This window comes from Paroedura picta, chromosome 6, assembly GCF_049243985.1.
Source record: "Paroedura picta isolate Pp20150507F chromosome 6, Ppicta_v3.0, whole genome shotgun sequence".
NCBI lineage: Eukaryota > Metazoa > Chordata > Lepidosauria > Squamata > Gekkonidae > Paroedura > Paroedura picta.
The window spans coordinates 119,322,522-119,340,615 of NC_135374.1; the positions used below are offsets into that span (position 1 = coordinate 119,322,522).

At 45.2% G+C, this 18,094-nt stretch overlaps 1 long non-coding RNA gene across 1 annotated transcript; it reads right to left on the reverse strand.

Moving 5' to 3' along the window:
* Positions 1 to 5,124: 5,124 nt before the first annotated feature.
* LOC143840801 (uncharacterized) lies at positions 5,125 to 17,809 on the reverse strand. The gene is made up of 3 exons (XR_013232427.1): positions 17,722 to 17,809; positions 16,677 to 16,780; positions 5,125 to 5,232 (listed from the first exon to the last, which is right to left on the reverse strand). It is a non-coding gene; the product is annotated as an uncharacterized LOC143840801 (long non-coding RNA).
* Between the last annotated feature and the right edge of the window lie 285 nt (positions 17,810 to 18,094).

The following is an 18,094-nucleotide window of genomic DNA, read 5'->3' on the forward strand; positions in this document are numbered from 1 at the left end:
CCAAGGTCACCCAGTGGGCTGCCTGTGGAGGAGGAACAGGAAATCAAACCTGGCTTGCCAGATTAGAAGTCGGTGCTCCTAACCAATACTTCAAGCAGGAAGCTTGCTTACCCAGGCTGGATGGGGTGCAGCTTACAGCTGCACACTTGACCAGGAAGGTGGGAGTGGTTTTTGTTGTCTCCTGAACAAGGGAGGCTCAAGTCAGAAAAGTAGCTCACCAGGCATTCTTCCATCTTCGCCAGGTCAAGCTACTAGCACCCTACCTGGTCCCAGAGCACCTAGCCACTGTGATCCTTGCCATGGTCACTACCAGGCTTGACTACTGTAAATCATTCTATGTGGGCCTACCCTTGAGCCTGCACTACAACTGGTACAAAATGTGGCTGCCTAGCTTCTCACATGAACTTCGTGGAGAGCTCACATATGACCGGTATTCTGGCTGCTGCATTGGCTGCCAGTTGATTGTCAGGTCCAAGTCAAGGTTCTGGTTTTAACCTTTAAGGCCTCATGTGCTCTGGGCACTGCATATCTGAGAGACCACCTCTCTGAATACATTCTCCAGAGAGCTCTTCCATCAAGCAACACTAATCATCTGAGTATTCCTGGACCAAGAAAATTTGTTTGACCTCAACCAGAGCCAGGGTTTTTTAGTCTGGTGGAATGAGCTCCCAGGACAGATCTGGGCCCTGTCGGAGCTCTCTGCATTCCACGGGGCCTTCAAGATGGAGCTCTCCCGCCAGGGCTTTGATTGAGGTTAGCTGATTAACAACAACAATTCCAATGAAATCTTGGGCCTCCCTCCCGACCCTACTGCCCTCTGTTTCCCTCTTGATTCCTTCTTAGTTCAACAGCTGGTGGGCCAGTGTCAAGATGAATGACCATCAGTAAGTGCTGGTGCAATAGTGACTAAATGCAGTTAGCAAATTTTATATTTTTAACTTGTTTTGTGTTATGATTAATGTATTGGTTTTATGATGTTTTAAATTGTGTAAAACATGTTGAGACAGTTTGTCCAGAGGGGCGGTATATAAATCCCTAAGCAAACAAACAGATTTCAACAGAAGATTATAACTCTACTCAGAACTGCAGTGTAGAAGTGTCAGAGAGAATAAGGCTTTGGGGGCTCTTTTGCGTTTTTTTTGTCCCCATTCTTTCAGCTAATGCATGTACAAAAGGTGGGAGAATGAAACACAGCAGAAGGCCTTCTTTCTGAGATTAAAAGTAAACATGTCTTCCAAGCCATTACGAACAAATTGGCCATGTAAACAGTTAGGATTTGATACCATCTGGAAACCATATGGGAGACACCTTCAGCTACTCAAAGGGAAATTTAATGATATCAATTGTTATTGCCTTGATGATGTTCTGGTTTGGCATCTTGATATCTCCTTGTTCAATGATATTCTATTCGGTACTAATGCAACACATTTGTCAAGGCCAAATCCCAGTGCTAGATCTTTGTTGAATGTCTGAACTGTATTTAGCAAAGAATTGATTTCTGATGATGACTCCCCATACATTTTCACATCATCCACATAGAATAAGTGTGAAATCGTTGGGCCTGTCTTTGGTGCACTTTAGCAATCAGTTGCAAGTGGGTTTTGCCATTTCCCACAGTTAAATTCATTTACAAAGTACATTGAAAGTGAATTGAAAGTGCATCCTTTAGTGTGTGTAAAAATACCCTAAATAACTAGTAAAACACAATAACAATTTAAAATAAGCATAATGGCAACAACAAAAATAGTGTTACTCGTTTTTCAAACATGTCAAGGACATGTGACTGCACTTCTATGGAAAATCAACACATCTGCAAAATTACAGGGGATATTTCAGCCATCGCTTTAGGAATGAAAATGGTGGGGACGCAGAGTGAGTTTGATAAAGGACTTAAAAAGATTCTCTCTGCCTTGCTAGCATTTCTGTCAAGGACCACAATTTGCTCAAGTATTGAACGGATACCTAATTCATTTCCCATACATTGACCAGAAATGCTAGAAGTGATGGGCTGTGTTCCTGCTTGCTTCCTTGAGATATTAAAATGCCAGAATAGAAACTAAATGAATTTTTAATTTGCAAACTAAGAAAAATCCATGTGGGAACTATTAAAATGTGGGCTTAGTGAAAATATCCAAAACTTAATCCTTCTACAGGGTCACTCTCTTGACTATAACTACAGACTCTTTTCATCCAACTTCATGTAGAATTAATTTAAAACTCCCATTAGTACCTTTATCCCCTCCTCACACATCCTTTTCTTTTATATCTCCAAGCTATTGATGATATCGTGGTCTATTCAGAAAAGAACTCGTATAAATTCACAGTTATTACAACAGCCAATTTCCCGCCAGATTGATTCCGCCTTATCCACCATCTTGTAGAGTGTTCCAAGATGCGCTACTTCCTGAGAGTTGCATGCTAGCAATGCTGTGTAACAAAGGATGTTTGTACATTGCTAGTTGTTTTTATTCCCCTAGGTTTTCCCTTTCATTTGGTATGAGGGAAAGCAAAATCACCTCCAAGTAAAAAAAAAAAAAAAAAAGGCAATTGTTTGTGATTTTATGATTTTTTAAACTGTTGTGACAGCCTTTATAGCGAGATCTATAGCACTATCTGCTCCCTAATTGTAGGAGTTAAAAAGTATTCAGCATTTGAATGCCATACATGCATTATATAGTTCAGCAATGGAATAGGCTGCCTAAGGAGGTGGTGAGCTCCCCCTCACTGGCAGTCTTCAAGTAAAGGTTGGATACACACTTTTCTTGGATGCTTTAGGATGCTTAGGGCTGATCCTGCGTTGAGCAGAGGGTTGGACTAGATGGCCTGTATGGCCCCTTCCAACTCTATGATTCTGTGATTCTATATTTAGACATGATGCATGTTGAAGACTGCTTCACAACTTGCCTAAAATTTCCTTGTCTTAAAGAATCATTATACAGCTAATCTGAGAATCTCCACAAGGATATGTAATACCATGAAGTTTGGGTTGGCATTTTTGAACAGGATGGGGGGGGGGGGAGTGGTTAACCTAGCAGGAGATGCTCATACAACTTAGATTCATTAATCTAATTTGGTATATAGTGGTTAGAGTAGGCTTTCTTCATAAGAATTTCATGAAACTCTGGGGTTTCCTGATAGTTCTGGAAGGGTTTCCCAAATGGGTAGGAGTTAATTTTTAATATAGTTTTTAAATTAGTTAGGGTGATATGACCATATATGGTCGTGTCAACCCACCCACTCCCTCCCAAAATGGCCAGTGATGGGCCTGGAGGGGGTGGAAAGGGGAGGGGCCCTGGGTGGACGTGTCCACAGTTCTGCTTCCCAACCATATTCTGCACAATCACACCACTTCTGGAGTTTCTCAAAGCTTGGAGAATGTTTCAGGGATTTCCTCATGGTAAAAAAGAGAAGAAAGGCTGGATTAGAGTGTCAGACACATTCAGGTTGGAATTCCCCATTCTGCCATAGAAGCTCCCAAGAGGTGACCCTGGCCAAGTTACTCGTTTTCAGCCTAACTATCTCACAGGATAAGCTTCTGAGAATAAGCTAAGGGAGAAAGAATGGCATAAGCCACTCTGAACCTTTGTCCTGGAAAAAGACAAGTTGTAAATGAGGGAAATAAATAATAAAACATACGCCACCTTCCAGCAGTCCGAAGCCTGCAAATGAACACTAGAATGGGACTCAATGTGGAGCACAGTCTTCTCATGATATATTAATTGTGTAGGGGTGAAAAGAGGCAAACAGCAGTTTGTCCACCAAGTAAAAACTGATGACTAGCAGGAGTTTAGGAACCAAGTACTAGTATGTGGAACAGCATTTCTCAACTTCCTGACCATTGAGAAACCCCTGAAACATTCTTGAGGCTTTGAGAAACCCCAGAAATGGCATAATCATGCAGAATATGGTTGGGAACCATAGTTATGTACCCACCTATCTAGGACCCCTCCTCTTCCCACCCATTCCAGTCCTACCACTGGCCTTTGGGGAGAGGGGGGTCAAAATACATGATCATATCATCTGATAAATGTTTAACAATATGTATGCATGTATGTATGTATGTACACACAAACACTTTCTTTAAGGTCCGTTCCTAAGAACAGGCCTTCAAAGGGTCCCATCCCCTGGCCCCTGGCCAGGCAGCTTAAGCTGGCTTTGGGCCGCAGTTCGCAGCCGGATTAAGTGAGGTGGGCGGGCGGGGACTGGCCAGCTCATTAACAGGCCTGGGACAGAGCTCCTAAGCAGGCCGTCAGCAGACAGGAAGCCCTCATTAGCAGGCCCTGCTTAGCAGACCAACTCATTAGCAGGCCCTGCTTAGCAGGCCAAGAGGACCTCGTTAGCAGGCCCAGCCTAGTAGGCTAAGAGGCCCTCGTTAGCAGGCCCAGCCTAGCAGGCCAAGAGGTCCTCATTAGTAGGCCGAGCAAAGCAGGCCAAGAGGCCCTCGTTAACAGCCCCTCCGCCATGACCCTTTGCCCAGGGCCCTCTCCCCTTACCTGCTGCTGGCTCCAAGCACTGAGGTGCAAAGAGTCTAGAGTACAGGGACAGAGGGCAGGAGCTGCAGGGGCAGGGCATTGGCCCTATTCCAACTTGGACAGCCGGACACATTCCACCCCCCAGGCTGTTTCATAAATATATAGAGGAACCATGGATATATATACCCCCCCTTTGGGAAACCCTTCCAGGGCTGTCAGGAAACCCCAGGGTTTCTTAAAACTCCGGCTGAGAAAGCCTGATGTAGAACAGTGTTCTGGACAAGACAACTGCCTTTTCAAAATGACAGGTAGGCTCTTTGTTACATGGCATCTGAAACTGTTGTTAATCAATTCCTCCTTTGGTATGTGGTACCAGCTGGGTGACATTTTGGATCCTAACGATGGGTAAGAGAATTGGAAACCTCACAACATGGTTTCTGTAGAATCTATATAAGTAATATCACAATGTCAAGCACTCCTTAAAACAAACAAACAAACAAACAACATCCTGAAGGGGGGGAGAAGGGAATAAACAGAAGACATAGAATATTTGACCTTGAATTTCTGCTTGGAGGTAGTTGACATTTATACAGTTCATGTTTCTTTAATGTAGATCTCTATTATTTTTTCCTAAAGAAACTGAAGGCCCGTTTGTCTAACCAGGGTTGGAGATAATTTTATTTTTTTAAAAGAGCAAAGTATTTTGACAGATGATTCTTCGGCATGCTAGCTCTGTCTCCAGAATAAAGTGCAAGTTCATCTGAAACGAGAGAGGAGTTTAATAGAAACAAATATTTCCATCATGAATGAACAGCTTTTACTAGCGACATTCATTTCACAAATAGAGCTGTCTCAGGAACAGATCGGTTTATCTGCTTTGCATATTTGAATATATCTGTGCATATTAAAGATATACATTGGCAATAAAGCAGTATTTTTTTCCCTACAAACTACATAATCCACAAAATTAATGGCTGGGAGTTGAGCACATTTCCAGCCATCCTTCTCTAAGCCTGAAAGTTGAGTGTAATTCTTTCCCCACAAGAAAGGACTATAGCCACTGCCACTTCCCAGACACCTTCTCTTTTGGGATGTTCTCCATCATAAATTTGGTTAATAACCACACGGGCAACATTGCTTTTGGACTAACAATTATCAATAAAGCCACTGCAACTAACATTCTTCCTAAATACCACAAATGACTTGAAGTCTTTGGAGATGAGCTGCATTCTACAAAGTAATTTCTTGATGAGAGAACGATCTTTGACCATTTCCATGATTTGAGACATACCTTATTTTAGCCTCACTTTGGACTTCCATTAGATATTGTGAGTTGACACTTTGTTTTGGGGGTTTTTCTCCCCTGGTTTCCCAGGCTGAAATTTGCCATATGTTTTCTGCATTGAGAGTGGGAAGGAGGCAACCTCCCATGATACTTTACTCCCTTCCCCTTTTCTTTTTTTTTTTTGCAAAATGGTGCCTGTTTGCACCTTTCTTTTTTGTTTTGTGCCATTTAATTCCACTAGTCTGTGCCCTTAATTACCTCCCTCTGCTTCCCCCCATAGATGGTGATTTTTAAATAAATAAATAAATATTTATAGAATTAAATATTATTTTACAACACTACTGCAGTGTAATGAGCAAGACTGCTGCTATTTGTATAGCAGGAAACATTATTGTAATGCAATCACATCTTTTTTTTTTTAAGTCATATTTTCGGGATCGATGGAGGGAGGGGAGGGAGGAAGGGGGGAGGGTGGCACTGAGGAAAGGGTGTGTACTAGAGGTGGGCATGAACCTGGAAAATTGAAGTTTTTTGGATTTGTGGGTGGCCGGGGGGGATTTCACGAACCCTGAACAAGCATGGACCTTCCGTGTTCATGGCACTTTGGCCTTGCTTGAGTTCATTAAGTATTTAATTGTATCCTGGGGTGCTATACATATGAAAGTCACTGTGGATCCCCTGACTGTAGCGCCTCAATGTGGACATGGTTTCTGGGTCTTGTCCAGTGTCCATCCATCTCCCATTTATCCCTGAGAAGTGGTCATCCACCCACCTGCTTTCCCGTGTCATAGCTTTTTGTTAGTAGCTTTTCCCCCAAAACTGTTGCCAGTCTAACATATTTTGGGTGAAATTCGGCATCCAGCATATCATAGTTTTAGAGGGGAGCAAGGTTTCCTATGAACTTCATGGGTGATGACTGAAATGGGCATTGGGAGCCCCCTTGGGTGCCAAGTCATGTCTACTGGGCTAATTATGTCTTCCATATTGGATCCAAAACTGAAAACACCCTGATGTGGCAGAAGCAGTAATGTTTGACTGACCTCCAAGTGTGTCAATGAAATGTGAGCAGGGGAAAGAGGATGAAGAGAGCTCAGACAACTGAGAGCACGTGGAGAGAGCTACTGGGGAGAGTTGCTGCTGACCAGGTGAGGCTATTGTGCTGCCTGGGCGAGGTGATTGCTGGGTCATTGTTGGGAGGCTTAAAAAGGGCTGCTCCTCACCAGAGGCAGAGCTCAGACAACTGAGAGCACGTGGAGAGAACTACTGGGGAGAGTTGCTGCTGACCAGGTGAGGCTATTGTTCTGCCTGGGTGAGGTGGTTGCTGGGTAATTGTTGGGAGGCTTAAAAAGGGCTGCTCCTCACCAGAGGCAGAGCTCAGACAACTGAGAGCACGTGGAGAGAGCTACTGGGGAGAGTTGCTGCTGACCGGGTGAGGCTATTGTTCTGCCTGGGTGAGGTGATTGCTGGGTAATTGTTGGGAGGATTAAAAAGGGCTACTCCTCACCAGAGGCGCGAGCCTTTGGCGCGAGCCGAAGGGCGAGAGACAAAGGGCTCTTGGCCTGGGGTTCTTGGCCGAGCAATTAGAATCAGTAGATTATATCAGTAGATTATATTTCCCTAGTATTTCCACTGCCTAGACATTACAATGGACCTCCAGGACACTCATCCCATCATCTGCAGTGAGTGTGACATGATTGCCTTCCTCCCAGAAGACAAGATGGACTACAGCTGCCCCAAGTGTAAGCTGGTAAGACTTTTGGAGGAAAAGATTAGGGCACTAGAAAACAGAATTATTACTCTGACCCAAAGTAAGAAAGGGGAGGAGTTCGTAGTCCAGAGCTCTGCAACATGGAATAAAGAGAATAAAGAGAATACAACCAGTCCTGAAGAGGACAAGGAGATTGACCACAATAGGGAGCCTCTGCAGGCAGTTCGGAAAAAGACTGAACGGCGAAGGGCGAGACAGTTCTCGGGGCCTTTGGAGCTCCAGAATAGATTTCAGGCCCTTGCAGAGGAGGTGCAAGGGTCAACAAGGGAAGAGGTCCCAAAACAAACTCTAAGACAAAGGGAAGAGGCCACGGGGACAGAAGGAAATGGAGTTGAGAAGAAAAAAAAAAGGGGAGTACTGGTAATTGGAGACTCCCTGCTAAGAGGAATGGATCGCCATGTGGCTGCGCCCGACCCCCTAACCCGAGAGGTGTGTTGCTTGCCAGGGGCGAAAATTAAAGATGTTTCAGAAAGGCTGCCCAAACTCCTCAAATCTATGGATCGCTACCCATTTCTGATGGTCCATGTGGGAACGAATGACATGTCCCTGAATACCATCGCTCCTATTAAAAAAGACTATCAAGATCTGGGGAGGAAGCTCAAGCAAATGGGGGCACAAGTGGTATTCTCTTCAATCTTGCCTGTCAAGGGAAGAGGAATGCATCGGGAGAGGAAGATAATGGAGGTGAATCACTGGCTGCGTAGTTGGTGCCGGCAGGAGAGATTTGGTTTCTGGGACCATGGGATAGGCTTTCTTGAGGAAGGCCTACTAGCACCTGATGGACTGCACTTATCGAAACTGGGGAAGAATGTGTTTGGCAGGAACCTGGGGAGATTCATCAGGAGAGCTTTAAACTAAGGCCACTAGGGGAAGGAGACAATCAACATAGGGAGTGTATGGAAGGAAAACTATCGGAGGCAGCCCAACTGGCAAGGCCAGCTCATAGGGAACCAAAACTAAAAGGATTCAGATGCCTTTATACTAACGCCCGAAGCATGGGCAATAAAAAGGAAGAGCTGGAACTTCTCATGCTGATGGAAAGGTATGATCTAGTAGGCATCACAGAAACTTGGTGGAATGATTCTCATGACTGGAATGTAATGGTGGATGGATATGAACTGTTCAGAAAAAACAGAATAGATCGAAGAGGTGGAGGAGTGGCACTGTATGTGAAGAAAGGGCTTACCTGTCTGGAAATTCTAGTGAAGGAGAGCATATCTACAGTGGAAAGCATCTGGGTGAAAATAAGCGAGGGGAAAACAAACAGTGTGGTGGTTGGTGTCTGCTACCAACCGCATGACCAACGAGAGGATGTGGATGCTGCACTTTGTGAGCAGCTTGAGAAAATATCCAAACGGCAGGACCTTGTCATCATGGGTGACTTCAATTTCCCAGATGTGTGCTGGGAAACAAACTCTGCGAAGCGTCCTCAGTCATGCAAGTTTCTGACCTGCCTGTCTGATAATTTCATTTATCAAATGGTAGATGAACCCACAAGAGGTTCAGCCATACTGGACTTAATACTGACCAACAGGCAAGAGTTGGTGGATGAGGTGAAGGAGGTGGGGACCCTAGGGGGAAGTGACCATGTCCTCATAGAATTCCTTTTGAGATGGGGAGCCAAGGAAGCTTGTAGCCAGACGCGGATGTTGGATTTTCGTAGGGCAAACTTTAATAAACTCAGAGACATGATGAGTGTCATACCATGGACGAGAATGCTGGAAGGGAAGGGAGCATGTGAAGGGTGGGCGCTACTCAAACAAGAGCTATTGCATGCTCAATCAATGACTATTCCAGAAATACGAAAACACTGCAGGAGCTCTAAGAAGCCTATTTGGATGAACAGAGAACTTCAAGAGGAACTAAGAAAGAAAAGGAAAATGTTCAGGAAATGGAGGGAAGGACAGAGCTCTAAAGAAGAGTACCTACAGGTTACTAGGCACTGTAGATCAATCATCAGAAAGGCCAAAGCTGAGAGTGAGCTAAGATTGGCCAGGGAAGCCCATTGTAACAAGAAAAGATTTTTCAGTTACGTGAGGAGCAAACGTAAAGTAAAGGAGGCAATAGGCCCGCTGTTGGGTGCGGATGGACAAACTCTAACGAAAGATGCAGAGAAAGCAGAAAGGCTTAGTGCCTATTTTACATCTGTTTTTTCCCACAGGTCAAAGTGTTTAGGCACATCTAGAGATGGCTGTAGCCAAAGGATAGTGTCTGGGTGGCAGGTTAACATGGATAGAGAGGTGGTCGAGAGGCATTTAGCTGCACTGGATGAGTTCAAATCCCCTGGTCCAGATGAAATGCACCCGAGAGTACTCAAAGAACTTTCCAGAGAACTTGCACAGCCCTTGTTCATCATCTTCGGAACCTCTTTAAGGACTGGAGATGTCCCGGAGGACTGGAAAAGAGCAAACGTTATTCCAATCTTTAAAAAAGGGAGGAAGGATGACCCGGGAAACTACAGACCAGTGAGTCTAACCTCTGTTGTGGGGAAGATAATGGAGCAGATATTAAAGGGAGCGATCTGCAAACATCTGGAGGACAATTTGGTGATCCAAGGAAATCAGCATGGATTTGTCTCCAACAGGTCCTGCCAGACCAACCTAGTTTCCTTTTTTGACCAAGTAACAGGTTTGCTGGATCGGGGAAATTCGGTTGATGTCATTTACTTGGATTTTAGTAAAGCTTTTGACAAGGTTCCCCATGATGTTCTGATGGATAAGTTGAAGGACTGCAATCTGGATTTTCAGATCGTTAGGTGGATAGGGAATTGGTTAGAGAACCGCATTCAAAGAGTTGTTGTCAATGGTGTTTCATCAGACTGGAGAGAGGTGAGTAGTGGGGTACCTTAGGGTTCGGTGCTCGGCCCGGTACTTTTTAACATATTTATTAATGATCTAGATGAGGGGGTGGAGGGACTACTCATCAAGTTTGCAGATGACACCAAATTGGGAGGACTGTCAAATAATCCGGAAGATAGAGACAGAGTTCAACGAGATCTGAACACAATGGAAAAATGGGCAAATGAGAACAAGATGCAATTTAATAAAGATAAGTGTAAAGTTCTGCATCTGGGTCAGAAAAATGTAAAGCATGCCTACTGGATGGGGGATACGCTTCTAGGTAGCACTGTGTGTGAACGAGACCTTGGGGTACTTGTGGATTGTAAACTAAACATGAGCAGGCAGTGTGATGCAGCGGTAAAAAAGGCAAATGCCATTTTGGGCTGTATCAACAGAGGCATCACATCAAAATCACAAGATGTCATAGTCCCATTGTATACGGCACTGGTCAGACCACACCTGGAGTACTGTGTGCAGTTCTGGAGACCTCACTTCAAGAAGGACGTCGATAAAATTGAAAGGGTACAGAGGAGAGCGACGAGGATGATCTGGGGCCAAGGGACCAAGCCCTATGAAGATAGGTTGAGGGACTTGGGAATGTTCAGCCTGGAGAAAAGGAGGTTGAGAGGGGACATGATAGCCCTCTTTAAGTATTTGAAAGGTTGTCACTTGGAGGAGGGCAGGATGCTGTTTCTGCTGGCTGCAGAGGAAAGGACACGCAGTAATGGGTTTAAACTTCAAGTACAACGATATAGGCTAGATATCAGGAAAAAGTTTTTCTCAGTCAGAGTCGTTCAGCAGTGGAATAGGCTGCCTAAGGAGGTGGTGAGCGCCCCCTCACTGGAAGTCTTCAAGCAAAGGTTGGATACACACTTTTCTTGGATGCTTTAGGATGCTTAGGGCTAATCCTGCGTTGAGCAGGGGGTTGGACTAGATGGCCTGTATGGCCCCTTCCAACTCTATGATTCTATGATTCTATGATTCTATGATTTTATGAAGAGGAACAAAAATCATGCTCTAAGAGAAAGCCATAGCAAATTAGAACTTGACTGGTAAAGGTGATATTTTTAGGTAGACCCAAATGTGATGTGGGTGTGGGGGGAAGAAATCTGAAAGCCAGTCAACGGATTTGGCTATTCAGTGACAACCAACCAAAATGTCCAGACCAGATGAGGGGGCTGGAGCCAAGGACAGGAGCCAGTCCTGCAGACATCTGCTTGTACCTAGTGGGAAAGTCTAGAAAAGCATTGCTGAATCAGACTAATAGCCCAGCATCTTGTCTCACACAGGGGCCAACGAGTTTTTCTGGAGGGGCAATAGCAGGACACAGGAGCTGAGGCTTTCCCCTGATGTCACCTCCTGTTCTGGGATTCATAGGCTTGGTTTGGAGGTTCCCACCGTGGAGTTTCCCCTCATTCACCATGGCTATTAATATGATCCTCTATGAATCTATCTATTCCCCCTTTTTTTTAGTTATTTTATTTTCCACATTTATATACCGCCGTCCCCAAAGGCTCGGGGCAGTTTACATGGAACTGAAGAAACTATACAGAAAACATTACATATAACTAATTATAACATTAATATTATCAACTGATAATAACAAGAAACTGTATAACATTTGGTTTCTGGGACCATGGGATAGGCTTTCTTGAGGAAGGCCTACTAGCACCTGATGGACTGCACTTATCGAAACTGGGGAAGAATGTGTTTGGCAGGAACCTGGGGAGATTCATCAGGAGAGCTTTAAACTAAAGCCACTAGGGGAAGGAGACAATCAACATAGGGAGTGTATGGAAGGAAAACGATCGGAGGCAGCCCAACCGGCAAGGCCAGCTCATAGGGAACCAAAAGTAAAAGGATTCAGATGTCTTTATACTAACGCCCGAAGCATGGGCAAAAAAAAGGAAGAGCTGGAACTTCTCATGCTGATGGAAAGGTATGATTTAGTAGGCATCATAGAAACTTGGTGGAATGATTCTCATGACTGGAATGTAATGGTGGATGGATATGAACTGTTCAGAAAAAACAGAATAGATCGAAGAGGTGGAGGAGTGGCACTGTATGTGAGGGAAGGGCTTACCTGTCAGGAAATTCTAGTGAAGGAGAGCATATCTACAGTGGAAATCATCTGGGTGAAAATAAGCGAGGGGAAAACAAACAGTGTGGTGGTTGGTGTCTGCTACCGACCGCCTGACCAACGAGAGGATGTGGATGCTGTACTTTGTGAGCAGCTTGAGAAAATATCCAAGTGGCAGGACCTTGTCATCATGGGTGACTTCCATTTCCCAGATGTGTGCTGGGAAACAAACTCTGCGAAGCGTCCTCAGTCATGCAAGTTTCTGACCTGCCTGGCTGACAATTTCATTTATCAAATGGTAGATGAATCCACAAGAGGTTCAGCCATACTGGACTTAATACTGACCAACAGGCAAGAGTTGGTGGATGAGGTGAAGGAGGTGGGGACCCTAGGGGGAAGTGACCATGTCCTCATAGAATTCCTTTTGAGATGGGGAGCCAAGGAAGCTTGTAGCCAGACGCGGATGTTGGATTTTCTTAGGGCAAACTTTAATAAACTCAGAGACATGATGAGTGTCATACCATGGACGAGAATGCTGGAAGGGAAGGGAGCATGTGAAGGGTGGGCGCTTATCAAACAGAAGCTATTGCATGCTCAATCAATGACTATCCCAGAAAGACAAAAACACTGCAGGAGCTCCAAGAAGCCAATTTGGATGAACAGAGAACTTCAAGAGGAACTAAGACTAGATGGCCTGTATGGCCCTTTCCAACTCTATGATTCTATTATTCTAAGATTGCAAATGTTATTCCGCTCTTCAAAAAAGGAAGGAAGGATGACCCGGGAAACTACAGACCAGTGAGTCTGACCTCTGTTGTGGGTCCTGCCAGACCAACCTGGTTTCCTTTTTTGACCAAGTAACAGGTTTGCTGGATCGGGGAAATTCGGTTGATGTCATTTACTTGGATTTTAGTAAAGCTTTTGACAAGGTTCCCCATGATGTTCTGATGGATAAGTTGAAGGACTGCAATCTGGATTTTCAGATAGTTAGGTGAATAGGGAATTGGTTAGAGAACCGCACTCAAAGAGTTGTTGTCAATGGTGTTTCATCAGACTGGAGAGAGGTGAGTAGCGGGGTACCTCAGGGCTCGGTGCTTGGCCCGGTACTTTTTAACATATTTATTAATGATCTAGATGAGGGGATGGAGGGACTACTCATCAAGTTTGCAGAAGACACCAAATTGGGAGGACTGTCAAATACTCCAGAAAAAGAGACAGAGTTCAACGAGATCTGAACACAATGGGAAAATGGGCAAATGAGAACAAGATGCAATTTAATAAAGATAAGTGTAAAGTTCTGCATCTGGGTCAGAAAAATGAAAAGCATGCCTACTGGATGGGGGATACGCTTCTAGGTAACACTGTGTGTGAACGAAACCTTGGGGTACTTGTGGATTGTAAACTAAAAAAGAGCAGGCAGTGTGATGCAGCGGTAAAAAAAGGCAAATGCCATTTTGGGCTGTATCAACAGATGTATCACATCAAAATCACAAGATGTCATAGTCCCATTGTATACGGCACTGGTCAGACCACACTTGGAGTACTGTGTGCAGTTCTGGAGGCCTCACTTCAAGAAGGACGTAGATAAAATTGAAAAGGTACAGAGGAGAGCGACGAAGATGATCTGGGGCCAGGGGACCAAGCCCTATGAAGATAGGTTGAGGGACTTGGGAATGTTCAGCCTTGAGAAATGGAGGTTGAGAGGGGACATGATAGCCCTAAGTATTTGAAAGGTTGTCACTTGGAGGAGGGCAGGATGCTGTTTCTGTTGGCTGCGGAGGAGAGGACACGCAGTAATGGGTTTAAACTTCAAGTACAACGATACAGGCTAGATATCAGGAAAAAATTTTTCACAGTCAGAGTAGTTCAGCAGTGGAATAGGCTGCCTAAGGAGGTGGTGAGCTCCCCCTCACTGGCAGTCTTCAAGCAAAGGTTGGATACACACTTTTCTTGGATGCTTTAGGATGCTTAGGGCTGATCCTGCGTTGAGCAGGGGGTTGGACTAGATGGCCTTTATGGCCCCTTCCAACTCTATGATTCTATGATTTAACAATAACAATACAACAGGTCCAGGGGTCTTGGTGGATTTCTGGGGGCGAGGAATGGGGGAGAGGGGGGAGTAGGGGCCCTGCTGGTGTTGTTGATTGATTGATTGTGCCTGGCCTTAGCCAAATGCCTCGTGGAAGACCTCCCTTTTGTAGGCCCTGCAGAACTGTTTTAGTCCCATCAGGGCCCTGATTCTCACCTGGGGGCTCATTCCACCAAGCGGGGGCCAGGACAGAGAAGGCCCTGGCCCTGGTCGAGGCCAGGTGGACTTATTTTAAAGCTGTTTATTTCTCCACAGCCTCCAGCAGTAAATTCAACATTTTAATCATTCTTTTCGTAAAGTAGTGCTTGGAGTTACTCCTATCTCTGTATCTCCTTTCTAATAAGTGGCTGTTGTTTCAGCTACAGCTGTCCTGGTAGCCATCTAAGAGCAGCATGTAAATCAATGCCCTGTTCCTCACCCACAAGGAAAAAGGGCCATCATATGTCTATCCAGGACATGACAGTCTGGTCATTCTGACTTTGATACAAGTGAAGATGGTAAAACAGAGCTTAAAATCATCAGTTTATCAGCATCATTAAAGTAACACAGTGAATGGTAGAAGGCAGTGTGGTTTCATTAAGGGGCAAGTCCTGACAGACTCATCTAATGTATGTGTATTTTAAATAGGGTTACTGAAGCCTTGATCTCAGCAAGGCATTTGACAAAGTCCATGTGATATGATAGTTAATGGGTTTGGTTAAATGTGGGCTAGACAATGGTATTAGTAGGTGAATCTACAGCTAGGTGAAGCTAGGTGAATATTCAAGGAATATTTACTAATGATACCTCCTCAGTCTTGAGAGAATCAGTAGAGAAGTGTCACAGGGCTCTGTCTGGGCCTGATATTCAACATGCTTGTAAAGGACTTAGATGTGGAATTGAACAAAATCTTTATTGAATGTACAGATGGCATAAAACTGGCGAAAACACCTTAGAACACAAACATAAAATTCAGATTTCCTCTGAGACATGAAAACATTTGTAAATTCCCAACCATTTGGGAAACTGTTCTGGGGCTGTCAAGAAACCCTAGGGTTTCACAACCCCCTGGTTGAGACAGCTTGCTGTATCTAACGGGGGTTCAGCGAGAGAGGGGAAGATTTGGTCACACATAGGGGAAATCTTCTTAGCATGAGTTCAACAAAGTCAGCTAGGAAGTACATTTGCTCTACCTTGCTACAGATTCTGTGAAGGCTCAAGGGGGTGGCAAGTGAAAGTGGATGAGCAACAGGGTTGCGAGTGTCCTGCATAGTGCAGGGGGCTGGACTAGATGACCCAGGAGGTCCCTTCCAACTCTAGGATTCTATGATTCTGTGATTCTAGATCTTCAAAGAAAATGTATCCTTTCCATAGTTCCTCTAAATATTTACGAAACTGCCATCAGGGCAGCACTGCCCAGGACACAGGAACCTGCTGTCCAGCCTGCACTTCCGCTCCAGCGGACCGATCCAGATTGGCCCAGCCCCTAGAGCGCCCGCCTCCATGAGCTGAGTGCGAGCCACTCACCTCGCCTTGCCTCGCCAGCAGAAGGTTCATGGCTGGCGAGGAGGGCGCTTTGATGGCTCACACCCTTCTCCAAGGCTCCACCCCACCGCCAACAGCCAGTGTGGGCCAAGTGGCAGCTCCCGCGATGGCCTGGCTGGCGTGGGGAGGGGCTTTCCCTCAAAACTCGGCCCGCGACGGCCTCTCACCACATCGCAGACACAGCGAGAGCCCTTCACGGGCCAAGTGGCAGCTCTGGAGATGGGAGGGGGGCACAGGGGGGGCCTTTCCCTAGCTCTTCCAAAGCCCATTTTTAAAATGGGCTTTGCTCCTAGTTTATTTATAATTCAATGTTTATGCCTACACAGACACAGAGACACACACATACACATACACACACACAGTCTTGGGGGCTTGACAATAGTAAAATAAAAACATAATTAAAGCAGTTTTAAATGCAAAATTCAGCTTCTCCATAAAAGGTAAGCATTTATTTTTTTTTTAGTCCAGCTGATTTCAGCCAAAGTAGCAAATCTGTCCCCTAGCCTGGATGGGCGAGGCTAGCCCAATCTCAGAAGCTGGCCAGGGTCAGCCCTCCTTAATACTTGGATGGGAAATCATCAAGAAGATGCTGTGAAGGGGCAGGTCATGGCAATTCACCTCAGTTTGTCTCTATGGGATCGCCGTAAGTTCCATCTTGCCAGCCACTCCTGTTGGAAGTTGCTGTTGGAAGTTGTGCCCTGTGTAATGTCTATTGCCTCACCCTGCACCAGGAGAAGATAAGTGAAATAAATAAGAACACTAACTACTCACGTTTCTGATCTCTCTGATACTGTCCTTTGAACGCTGGTCTCTTAGACCCATTATGCACAGAGGTTTTAGCGCACATTCGGGGTGGAATGGCGGCGACTAAAATCACTGATAACGCACGGAGCCGGCTGCAACCGGCTGCAGCTTCGGTGCATGCCGCCGAAAAAGCCGCGTCAGTGAAACGTGGAAGAAAGCGCAGCTTCCGGATGACCGGGGCGCAACCAGAAGCGGCGCCCGGATCGCTGCGTGCATAATCGGTTACTCTGGGTTTTGCCGCCGTCGCGCCCCGCCCCGTACATAACCGGTATGAGTCGCGTCTTCCCCCTCCGCGTTTTCCATGTGACCCGAAATCGCCATTTCGGCAGCCGTGCATAATGGGCCCTAGGGACAACTGCCTGTTCCCTGCTCTCTCTCTCTCTCTCTCTCTCCCCCCCCCCCTCGCCTGCCTGCCTGCAGTATGTTGAGTGGAGAGATGTCTCCTGCATCTCTCTCCATCCAACTAGCTAGATTGGATTAGGGACTATCATCTTACTATCCCTGTCTAGAATGGAGTTGTCTAAATAGTTGTTATATTGGTTGAATAGTACAACCTTCTTTCTTTCTTTCTTTCTTTCTTTCTTTCTTTCTTTCTTTCTTTCTTTCTTTCTTTCTTTCTTTCTTTCTTTCTCTCTTTCTCTCTGTCTCTCTGTCTCTCTGTCTCTCTGTCTCCCCTCCCTTCCCCTCCCTTCCTCCCTCCTTCCTCCCTTACTTCTGGACATCTCACTCAATACGTGTTTAACAAATGTTACAAATTTGTTTTAAAACATCTAAATTCCCACCTATTTGGGAAGCCCTTTCAGAGCCACCAAAACCCTGGTTGAGAAAGCCTGCTGAATACTTTAGCTCAATTACTCACTCAGCTAACTTTCCTTGACATTGTAGACCCATTCCATGGATCCCACCATTCAATAGTCTCCATTTTCCACAACCAACACAAAGCTCTTGGAACTGGAATGCCTGGGACAATGGATTGTTCCATATCTAAAAAATCCCAAGCAACACTATTTTGTGATTTTTTTTATGCACAATGAGTTACAAACAAATGCCTGAAAATACTTTATTTTAGTTTCTACCAGTCTTGCTCTGTTCTGGCCATGAAGCCACAATTGTATCCCGCCTGCAATCCAGCTCCGTGAAGCAACAATGGGACCAAAGTCCATCATGCTCCTGACATGGAGAATAAGGTACATTATTCTATCGTCCCCCACCTCCTATAAAGTACTTTAATC